General features: G+C 30.1%; 1 long non-coding RNA gene across 1 annotated transcript; it reads right to left on the bottom strand.

The window, feature by feature from the left end:
* Positions 1-4,675: 4,675 nt before the first annotated feature.
* On the bottom strand, positions 4,676-5,151 carry LOC128295165 (uncharacterized). Its single transcript, XR_008285493.1, has 2 exons — positions 5,118-5,151; positions 4,676-4,935 (listed from the first exon to the last, which is right to left on the bottom strand). It is a non-coding gene; the product is annotated as an uncharacterized LOC128295165 (long non-coding RNA).
* Between the last annotated feature and the right edge of the window lie 3,558 nt (positions 5,152-8,709).

Raw genomic sequence — 8,709 nt, 5'->3', positions numbered from 1 at the left:
TTAATTTTGCATGTTAGATTAAATTGTAAATTAATCATTTTATCAAAAATTTTATTATTTTTACGATTAAAACTGATACATGTATGTCAACATAAGTTTATTTTCTACTAAATCTCATTAAAAAATTAAACTATTATTTATTATCATATTAAAAATTAAATATAATATGTTTATATAATTTCTATAATTAAACCTATGAGAAAGGGTAATATATTTGTATTGGTATTTGAATGGTCACATGGCTGAAATTATAAGTGAGGAGATAAAGGCTTTTTTTAAAGAATAATAAATATTTACAATGCTTGTCAGCTCAATATGAACTGTTGAATAAAACACTTTATAGGAATTGAAGATCTTGAACTGCGAAATAAAACAATCTATATGATTGATGGTATGTTGAGAATTTTGTATTCGAACATTTACTAATATACTTTGTAAAAGCTTCATATTATACTTTCTTATTGAGATAATCTTTGACTTTGACCTTTCTTACCAATATGTGTAGACTATATTTACTTTTCTTACAATTGTACATTTTCAAGGATTACATCCTTTCATGTCTCAATTTTAGGTAAAGAAAATAAAGTTATATATTTTAGTATAATCTCAATTTTAGTCTTCAGCGGTACATCTTATTAAAAATAAAAATAACCCCCGAAGTTCTTATAGCAAATCAATTATCACAAAGTTGAGACTAATACTACTTTGTTAAACCACATTAAATTAAATTGTAACGTTAAGTTGGAATCTAGTTTATGGATGAATACAAATTAATCAACCCATCAAATAATAGTAATGATTTTAAAAATCAAAGTTTGAAATTATGTAATTTGGATGTTGATGTATTTCAAGATTAGATGTTCATTATTAATTTCTCTTTTAATGTTCAAGATATTATTATTTGCTAAACAAAGAGTTGATTTTGTTGAATGAAATTTGACAAATATGTATTGTTCATTTTTCTTTGACAGTGCGTTATTACTTCCTTTTCTTATTTGGCTTGCTTGATTGCTTCCTCTACTCACAGTTGAGCTTCTTGTACTCACTAAACTACTATAAGTTCTTTAATCAATTAAATTCTTTGATTTTTTTTTTACTTTTATTGAAATTAGTATTGAAGAAATGTGACCTTTTTACTATGATTTGAAGATATGTAACACTTTAATATCTTGCAGTAATGGCTCGTCTGCCTTTAATAGTACAAAGTGTAAGGCGTAAAAGAATTGGTCTTGCAGTGACAATATGGTTGCAAATGTGTACAGTTGCAAGTTGGTTCTTACTTACATTGGGTGCCATCCATAGCTTATATACTTATAGACCAATGATTAGATCCTATATTTTAGATTTTTATGCAAAACGAGATTATGTGAAAAGACTTGTATATGCTAGTGAAGAGACCTGTTTTGAACAAGTTAGGATGAATAGAACTACCTTTTTTAAACTATGTGAGATGTTACAAACTTTAGGGGGATTGAAGTCATCAAGGAACATGCTTATTGATGAGCAATTGGCAATGTTTCTACATATCATTTCTCATCATCTTAAAAATCGAGTTATCAAGCATCACTTTAATAGGTCTGGGGAAACCATTAGCAAATCATTTCACAATGTTTTAAATGCTATCATACGCTTACAAGATGTGCTATTTAAAAAGCCAGAGCCAATTACAGCTAATTCTACAGACCCAAGGTGGAAATGGTTCAAGGTATTGGAGTGAGTTCTATATATAGCTCGTACATAATTTAGTTGAGTTAGATTTAAATATAGTATCCTAACTCGAGGTTTTATACATGTGATGTAGAATTGTTTAGGTGCTTTAGATGGAACCCACATCAAGATTAGGGTTCCAATAGTTGATAAACCTAGATATCGAACGCGAAAAGGTGACATAGCAACAAATATGTTAGGTGTTTGTACACCTGATATGCATTTTGTTTATGCTCTTCCTGGTTGGGAAGGTTCTATTGCTGATGGAAGGGTTCTTCGATATGCCATTAGTAGGAGACATGGATTAAAAGTTCCTCATGGTAAAGTGCAAAATTAGAGGACTTTGAATAAATCTTTAAGATCATACTTTTTTGGGAAATTAATCATGACAAATAGTTTTTTTTATAGGTTGTTATTATCTAGTTGATGCTGGATACACAAATTGTGAGGGATTTCTTGCACCTTTTAGAGGACAAAGATATCATTTAAATGAGTGGCGTCAGGGTTACCAGCCAAGTTCTCCAGAAGAATTTTTCAATATGAAATATGCTTCAGCGCGTAATGTTATTGAAAGATGCTTTGGGTTATTAAAACTTAGATGGGGAATACTTAGGAGTCCATCGTTTTATCCTGTGAGGGTGCACAATAGAATCATTATTGCCTGTTGTTTGCTCCATAATTTTATTCGAACCTATATATGAGTCTTGATCCTATTGAAGCAGAGTTGGGAGAAGGATTACCTAGTAATGTGATAGATGATGATGATTCGAATATCGTAAATATTCATCCATCAGATGCATGGGCTACTTGAAGGATGGAACTAGCCAACCAAATGTTCGATGAATGGCAAGCATCTACAAATTAGTTAGGTTTAGGGTAAAAGTAGTAAACATTAATTTGTTTATGTTATTTCATGAATCTAGTTTATGAAACTTTGGTGGTGTTTGAATTATTTTTTTGTATTGTACTAGACTTGTTGAATTATAAATTATTTTGTATTGATTCATCATGTGTTATAATTTTATAAAGTGTTCACTTTTTGATTCATAATATTGAACTTATGTTTAATTTTTTTTCCTTAAGATAATTATGTCAGGTTTTTCACAAGTAAGTGTTTCTTCCCAAAATTCTTGAGGAACCAAAAGGAAATGGCTTCCAGAAGAAGATGCTGCGTTGGTTGCCTGTATGGTCGACTTGCACAATGTTGGAACCTTTAATGCTGATACGGGATTTAAAGCCGGTTATTTAAATGAGTTGGAAAAAATGTTAGAAAAAGTTTTACCCGATGCCAAGTTGAAGGCTAAACCTAATCTTGAATCGAGGATTAGGACATTAAAAAGGGATTGGTCAATCGTTTATGACATACTCAGCGAAAAAAACAATAGCGGTTTTGGTTGGGATGAGCATAGGCAGCTTGTTGTTGCTGAAGATGCGGTGTGGAACTCATATATAAATGTAAGAATTATTTCAAATCTTTATTATCTTAACTTGACCAAACTTATATCTACTATGAATTCTTTTTTTTTTCAGAGTCATAAAGAAGCCGCTCAATTCAAACATCGTAGTTTCCTTATTATGACCAACTTACGACCATCTACGCAAAAGATCGAGCCATTGGGAAAGATGCTCAAACAATTACCGATATTATTGAAGAAATAGATCTTTGAGGATGTAGCTACTACAAATACTCATGAAGAAAGAAATGATTTCCATGGATGTGAAGCTGATGTTTCTTTGGATGACATGGATCTTTCAGGCACACAACAACAACCGGCTATAAACCAAGGTGATTCCACATTTTCAAAGAAGAAGAAAAAGACTTCTGATGCAAGTGATCATATTTCATTTACTTCATTTAATGATGCTGCCACTTTATTAGCGGAAAAGATCGAGACCGTTGGTGTTGAAATCAATAGGAGTATTGCCTTCGAGGTGCTAATTCAACAAAGGTCAGAAATGACACTTCAAGAAAGTGCTCTAAAATTATATCCAATGTTATGTGAAGTAGAAGGTTTAACTGAGGATGAGCGCTATCGCGCATTGAGCAAAATTCCAGATAATCCAACGCAAATGCTCATTTTCTTTAGTTTACCTTCTTCTGTGCGATTGGGATGGGTCAGAAGATTTCTTGCTGACCATTAAAAAATCATAGTTGTGTTGATGATATTTTGGTAACTTTTGTGTTTGTAATAGTTGGATGGTATAATGACATGATAGAATGTCATTACAATGTTGTAACTTTTGAGGTTGTAAAATTTTATAACATATGGATTATGACATATAAACTAATGAAATCATGTCACTTTTTGTTAATATATGAATATTATGTTTGGATGTGAAATATGATTTTCAAGTTATTTATTACTTCTTATATTTTACTTTTTATTGTAGAAAAATCAAATTATTTATTTCACTTATGATATTTTAGCACATTATGTAGTGCAGTTTAAAAATAATAAAGTAGATTATATATTATTTTTATACTATTATATATTATGATTTTTAATTCAATTAATAATAATTATATAAAGAATTTTATTAAATTATATTTAGTAATAATCATGTTAAAATATGATTAAATTATTATTATTTTTATTAAATTATTTTTAATAATAATCTTATTAAAATTTAATAATAATAACAATAATCATATGATATGCTAAACTCAATTTTTATATTGGCAATTGTGACCTAAGACAACGGTGAAAGGCTAGATTAAAACAAATATATTAGGCATTGAAATGTTCTTATATTAATAATGTTATTAAAATATATATTATTTTATTAAATTGTATTTAATAATAATTATATTAAAATATGATTAAATTATTTATTTTATTTTATTAAAATATATGTATCAATAATCTTATTAAAATTTAATAACAATAATCATCTACTAACAAAAATTCTATTAAGGGTACTTTGGTCATTTTAGCCTTTTTTCTTATGCTATTACAACATCATTCCATTCAACCAAACATAAGAATTCTATTACAGCTCTATTCCATTCCATTCAACCAAACAGTTGAATTACTGATTACAGCTCTATTCCATTACAGCTCTATTCAATTACAGCCCTATTCCATTACAGTGAACCAAACGTACCGTAAAGTCTAATCTTATACATCCCATACACAAAAACAAGAATTTTAACTATACCGAGTGCTCCGGATGATAGTGTGATCGTAACATCCAACGTCCGTTGATCCTTGAGCTATTTAGGCGACACTATAAGAAAATGGAAAAGAGAGACTAAGCATAAAGCTTAGTAAGAAGTATGCAAATACATAGCAACAACTAAACCATTCATCAACATGTTCTTGATATAAAATAGGCATAAACACAACTTACTCATCACTATCCAATACTCATCATATAATATATATATTGAACTTACATCTCACACATACCGAATAGGTTTCTGTATCAATCACAACACGGTTATACTTTTCTCATAATCTTAAATCGTAACTTTCATCATTGAACCATTCGGAATACTTTCGGATATTCAATGAGCCTCAACATGGGGTAGGATGCCGATGCCATGTCCCGGACATAATCTTACACTAGCTCAACTTGTAGCCGATGCATGTCCTAGACATGTCTTACACTGGCTTACGTCTCGAGGCTGATGCATGTCCCAGACATGTCTTATACTAGCTCTCGTCTCAATGCCGATGCCATGTCCCGGACATGGTCTTACACTAGCTCTCGTAATATGGCCGATGCATGTCCCAGATGTAATACCCCATACCCGTACCTGAGATCCAGGATAGGATACGATGCATTACCAAAATTTTCATATTTACATGCTCATTCAGGGTATCCGAACCTACCTGACTAAATTGCAGAAATACCAAGATTTAGGGGCATATTGGTAATTTACCATTTTCCCAAATTTCACCCAATCTTAAATTGATAATTTCATTCAATTTACTAATTTAGATAATAAAACAATTTATTCCCTTCAATTTAGTCATTTTTGACATTTTTACAAAATTACCCCTTAAAGTTTTACTTTTATTCAATTTAGTCCATGAGCTTAAAACATGCAAATTAGCCATGCTAACTGAATATTCATATATATTTTTCCTCCTCCTCCTCTTCATTCCACATCCTTAATGTATATAACATTCTTGTAAGTACGATTTCACAATTTACTTATTAATGCTCACATCAAGCTGTTCACACGAGTCATAGTCACTCAATTATTTATAATTCGAGCTACAGAGCTCAAAATTAAGATCCGTAAATTTTTCCTGAAACTAGACTCACATATCATTCCACCATAAAATTTTCAGAATTTTTGGTTTATCCAATTAGTACAGTTTATTCATTTAAGTTTCCCCTGTTTCACTATCCACAGTTCTGACCTCTCTTCACTAAAAATTAATTATATCACAGTAAAAAACTCGGATAATGTTCCCATTGATTTATATTGAAAATAGACTCATTAAGAATTCTAAGCATATAAATTTGAGAATCTAATTAATTTTCTCCAATTTTTGGTGATTTTCCAAAGTCAAAACAGGGGAACCCGAATTCATTCTAACATTATCTCACAAAATTCATTATATCTCATAATTTACAAATCCATTGCTTACACCGTTTCTTCTATGAAAAACTAGACTCAATAAGCTTTAATTTCATATTTTATTCATCTTATAATTCGATTTCTAAAATTTATGGTGATTTTTCAAAGTTAGTCTACTTCTGCTGTCCAATATTGTTTTAGTTCAAGATGTTTATTACCATTTTTCCTCTAAATTTCAAAGGTCATACAATTCAGTACTTGCTCAATTAGCCCATCTATTAAGCTAATTTTTCTCAATTAACATTTTATTCCATCATTCTAAACTATTACACAATCTTTGAAAATCAGAATTTTAACACTAAACCTTAATTCACAACTTTTTCACAATTAGGTCCTAAAATCAATTTCTATTGAAATTACTTGATAAAATCATCAAACAACAAAATCAAAACTTCAAATTCATTTTATTTCATCATAAACAGCTAACACTTATCAATGATAGCTTTTAATTTTTGTTTATAAAATCAAAAACTAATGAATTAAACACTTGGACCTAATTGTAAAAGTCACAAAAACATAAAAATCTCAAAGAAAAGGGTAAGAATTGAACTCACATATGTCAAAGTATAAAAAACCAGCAGCTTTCAGACCTCCCATGGTGTTTTTGCTGAAGAAAAATGATGATATCTCTAGATTTTTCAAATTTGTCTTGTTTTATATGTTTAATTTGCAAAATTTCCCATTTTGCCCTTGTTTCTCCTTGTCTTTTTTGCTGATTTTCTTGCCCAACCGTCCAGCCCATACAATTTGGGTCCAATTGCCTTTTAAATCCCTCCTTTTTAATCACTTAAACTATTTAATCACAATTTAATAAATTTCGCACTATTTTCAATTTAGTCCTTTTTAATTAATTGACTAACCAAACGTTAAAATTTTCTAACGAAACTTTAATAGTAACTTAATAACACTCCATAAATATTTATAAAAATATTTATGGCTCGGTTTATAAATTCGAGGTCTCGATACCTCGTTTTCAACCAAATTTACCTGATTAATTCTTTTAAAATCGCAAAATTCACTAATTAAAAATAATTTTTTTAAGTTCGCGCTTGGCCTGTAATTATTATTTGTTAAAATTTCTAAACTTACTCGTCAGATTTAGTGATCTCGAATCACTGTTTCCGACACCACTGAAAAATTTGGCTGTTACACCAGACATGTCTTACACTAACTCACAATAGTCCATACGTTATGACATGAATACCTGATTTATTTCCCATGGTTTAAATGAGAATTCTATTATATGAATTATCATCATGCATTCTCATTTCCACAATCAAGTATTTCATGCTAAAATTAATTCAACACGTATAATGACAATGTAGTTGTATTATTTGCATACAACTTACCTCGGTTTACAAAATATTGTGTCTAGACGGTCTAATCGATTTGCTTGGCTTTCCCCCGGTCTAAGTTCAGAGTTTGCATTTCTTGATCTATAACAACAAAAATTCACAAATTTAATCATTTTAACAATTTAGGTACTCAATAATCTATACTCATTTTGCCCCTAAACTTTTACAAAATGACTATTTTACCCCTAGGTTCGAAAATCGATTTTTATCAAATTTCCTCCTATAAAAAGCCTAGCTGAACCCTTTATACTGTTATAGCAATCCAAAATTTCCACTATCTTACACATTTATCAACAAATTTCCAACTTATGCCATATAGTCCCTATTAGGGTTTTCATGAGAAAACCCTTCGCAAAAGTTGTTTATTACACATCTAATACTCATATTCTTCCATAAAATTTTAGAAAACTACACATATGCTTTCATGGAAAAACCCTAAACTCTCAACCATTATGTACAATAATCCTCTTAATAGAAAGCTTATGTTACAAGGGGTCCAAAAATACAAAAATCATTAAGAAAAATCATCAAACTCACTTACTTGTAGAGAGACTAAATGGCTGAAATTTTGAAGCTTTCAAACATCTAATCTTGCTGAAAATTTTGATGGAAGAAGGATGAATGAAAGAAAAAGATGATAGCTAGGCTTAGGCATTATTTTATTACACATTATGTCATCCAATTACCTAATGTAGACTTTTCAACATTTTTGTCTCCCATGACCGACCAAGCTAAGATCTAAAGGTCTTTTTGCCCTTTAAAGACCCCCAAATTAAGATTCTTAACAATTTAACACCCTTAGCTATCAATTTAAAACTTTTGCACTTTATGCTATTTAGTCTTTTTTCGCAATTGAGCTCACGAACGTCAAAATTAACTCACCAAATTTTTCATGCACTAATATAAACATGCTATGACTCCAAAATAATAATAAAATAATTTTTCTGATATTGGATTTGTGGTCCCGAGACCACTATTCCGACTAGCCCCAAAATCGGGTTGTTACAAAGTCAGTATTGAAATTTGGGGCCTTGTAGGTCTAGATATCGTGAC

This window comes from Gossypium arboreum, chromosome 7, assembly GCF_025698485.1.
Source record: "Gossypium arboreum isolate Shixiya-1 chromosome 7, ASM2569848v2, whole genome shotgun sequence".
Taxonomy (NCBI): Eukaryota; Viridiplantae; Streptophyta; class Magnoliopsida; order Malvales; family Malvaceae; genus Gossypium; species Gossypium arboreum.
The sequence above is the reverse complement of the archived record's forward strand: the minus strand, read 5'-3'. Positions and strand labels throughout refer to the sequence as shown.